The sequence below is a fragment of the Cebus imitator genome, unplaced genomic scaffold (assembly GCF_001604975.1).
Source record: "Cebus imitator isolate Cc_AM_T3 unplaced genomic scaffold, Cebus_imitator-1.0 Scaffold484, whole genome shotgun sequence".
Lineage (NCBI taxonomy): Eukaryota > Metazoa > Chordata > Mammalia > Primates > Cebidae > Cebus > Cebus imitator.
Window position 1 is genome coordinate 860,548 of NW_016107799.1, and position 3,575 is coordinate 864,122.

At 36.3% G+C, this 3,575-nt stretch overlaps 1 pseudogene; it reads left to right on the plus strand.

Annotated features, from left to right (window-relative positions):
- The first annotated feature begins 830 nt into the window (after positions 1 to 830).
- LOC108292235 lies at positions 831 to 1,303 on the plus strand (annotated as a pseudogene).
- Positions 1,304 to 3,575: the final 2,272 nt, after the last annotated feature.

Here is a 3,575-nt window from a genome sequence, read left to right on the forward strand (position 1 = left end):
TTTTTTTGAGACAGGGTCTTGCTCTATTGCCAGGCGCCAGGCTGGAGTGCAGTGGCGCGATCTGGGCTCACTGCAACCTCCGCCTCTTGGGTTCAAGCAGTTCTCCTGCCCCAGCTTCCTGAGTAGCTGGGACTACAGGCACACGCCACCATGAATAGTGAGCTTTAAATAAACCTTATGCTGTGCTGGCTTCAGGTCTGACCAAGTACTGTCCATGGGTGGTGCCCACGGGGGTGCTTGCATAACCACACCCTTAGTTTCAGGCAGCTCAGCACAGAGAAAGACTTCATTTGTTTGGAAAGTAAGGAAAAAGAACAGGAGTCTCTGTCTGGTAATCCAGATAATTATTTCATATCTTATCCAAGACTACCAAGGTAGTACCTCTATGAGTATGCAAAACCCAGTATTACTGGGTTTGGGGCCCAAGTCCCTTTGAATACCTAGAAAGCCTTCTCAAGAAGGATGGGCACAAGCAAGTCCAGATTGCGAAGACATAAATAAATACTTAAACTGTTCAATGCCCAGACACTGCTGAATATCCACAAGCATCAGTATCATCCAGGAAAACATGATCTAATCAAACAAACTGAATAAGGCACCAGGGACAAATCCTGGAGAAACTGAAATATGTGACCTTTCAGGTAGATAATTCAAAAGAGATATTTTGAGAAAACTCAGAATTTCAAGATAACACAGAGAAACAATTCAGAATTCTATCAGATAAATTTAACAAAGAGGTTGAAATAATTAAAAAGAATCAAGCAGAAACTCTAGAATTGAAAAACGCACTCTTCCCTTTTGCGGCCATCACCTAAGCGGGAGCTGCCAAAATGAAGTTCAATCCCTTTGTGACTTCTGACTGAAGCAAGAATCGCAAAAGACATTTCAATGCACCTTCCCACATTCACAGGAAGATTATGTCCTCCCCTCTTTACAAACAGCTGAGACAGAAGTACAACGTGCGATCTATGCCCATCCGAAAGGATGATGAAGTTCAGGTTGTACGAGGACACTATAAAGGTCAGCAGATTGACAAAGTAGTCCAGGTTTACAGGAAGAAATACATAATCTACATTGAACGGGTGCAGCGGGAAAAGGCTAATGGCACAACTATCCATGTAGGCATTCACCCCAGCAAGGTGGTTATCACTAGGCTAAAACTGGACAAAGACCGCAAAAAGATCCATGAACGGAAAGCTGAATCTCGCCAAGTAGGAAAGGAAAAGGGCAAATACAAGGAAGAAACAATTGATAAGATGCAGGAATAAAGTAATCTTATATACAAGCTTTGATTAAAACTTGATTGAAATGAGGAAAAAAAGAAAAATGCAATTGAGATACTGAGGAATATATCAGAGTCTCTTAATAGCTTAATTGATCAAGCAGAAGAAAGAATTAGTAACCTGGAAGACAGGCTTTTTGAAAATACACAGTCAGGGGAGACAAAAGAGAAAAGAATAAGAAAGAATGAAGTATGTCTGTGAGGTCCAGAAAATAGCCTCAGAGGGACAATTCTAAAAGTTATTGGCCTTAAGAAAAAGGTAGAGAAAGAGAAAGGGGTAGAAAATTTATTCAAAGGGATAATATTAGAGAACTGATATTCTCAAACCTTGAGAAAGATACTAACATTCAAGTACAGGAAGATTATAGAACACAAAGCAGATTTAATCCAAAAGAACAGTAACTCAAGGCATTTAATCTCAAACTACAGGTCAAGGATAAAGAAAGAATCCTAAAAGCAGCAAGGAAAAGAAGTAACAAAATGGCGCTCCAATATGTCTAGCAGAGACTTTTAGGTGGAAACCTTACAGGTCAGGAGAGAGTGGTATGACATATTTAAAGTGCTAAAGGAAAAAAAAATAACTTTACCTTAGAATAATATATCTGGTGAAATTATCCCTCAAATATGAAGGAGAAATAAAGACTTTCCCAGACAAACAAAAGCTGAGGAATTTCATCAATAGATTTGCCCTACAAAAAAATGCTAAAGAGACTACTCCAAGCATAAAGAAAAAGATGTTAATGATCAATAAATCACTGAAAAATACAAAACTCACTGGTAATAGTAAGTATATAAAAAATACAGAATATTACAACACTGTAACTATGCTACATAAACTACTCTTAAATAGAAAGACTAAATGATGAACCAATAAAAAATAATTACAATAATTTTTTAAGACATAGATTGTAATACGAGATATAAAGAAAAACAATACAAGGTTAAAAAGCAGGGGGATGAAGTTAAACTATAGAGTTTGTATTAGTTTTTTTTTCCGCTTGTTTATTTGTTTATGCAAGCAGTGTTAAGTTGTTATCGGGTTAAAACAATGGATTATAAAATAATATTTGCAAGCCTCATGGTAACTTCAAATTAAAAAAAAAAACATACAACAGATACACAAAAAATGAAAAGCGAGAAATTAAATCATACCACCAGAGGAAATCACTTTTACCAAAAGGAAGACAGGAAGAAAGGAAAGGAGGAAGAGAAGACAAAAACAAGCAGAAAACAAATAACAAAATGGCAGGAGTAAGTCTCTATTATCAATAGTAACACTGAAGATAAATGAACTAAACTCTCCAATGAGAAGACATAAAGGGACTGAATAAATTTAAAAAATGGCCCAATGACCTGTTGTGCACAAAAACATGCTTCACCTATAAAGGTATACATAGATGGAAAATAAAAGGGATGGAAAAACTTATTACATGCCAATGGAAACCAAAAAAGAGCAGAAGTAGCTATACTTACATCAGAAAAAATAGATTTCAAGACAAAAACTGTAAGAAGAAACAAAGATGGTCACTCTGTAATGATAAAGGGGTCAATTACCTAAGAGGATATGATTATAAATATATATGCAGCCACTGCTGGAGCACCCAGATATATAAAGCAAATATTATTAGAGCTAAAGAGAGACAGACCTCAATACAATAACAGCTGGAGACTTCAAAACTCCACTTTCAGCATTGGACAGATGTTCCAGACAGAAAATCAACAATGAAACTTGGACTTCATCTGCATCATAGGCCAAATGGACCTAATAGGTATTTACAGAACATTTCCTCCAACAGCTGAAGAATGCACATTCTTCTCCTCAGCACATGGATCATTTTCAAGAATAGACCATATGTTAGGTCACAAAATAAGTGTTAAGAGATTCAAAAAATTGAAATAATATTTAAGAATCATCTCTGGCCACATGGAATAAAGCTGGAAATCAACAACAAGAGGAATTTTGGAAATTATACAAATACATGGAAATTAAACAAGAAGTGCCTGAATGACCAGTGGGTCAATGAAGATATTAAGAAGAAAATTGAAAAATTTATTGACTGGGACACATTTAAAGCAGTCTCTAGAGGAAAATATATAGCAATAAGTGCCCACATGAGAAGCAAGGAAAGATCAAAAATTGACACCCTATCATCAAAACTGAAAGAGCTAGAGGAGCAAGATAAAAAAAACTCAAAGTCTAGCAGAAGACAAGAAATAGCTAAGATCAGAGCAGAACTGAAGGAGATAGAGACACAAAAAACCCTTCAAAAAATCAATAAATCCAGGAGCTGGT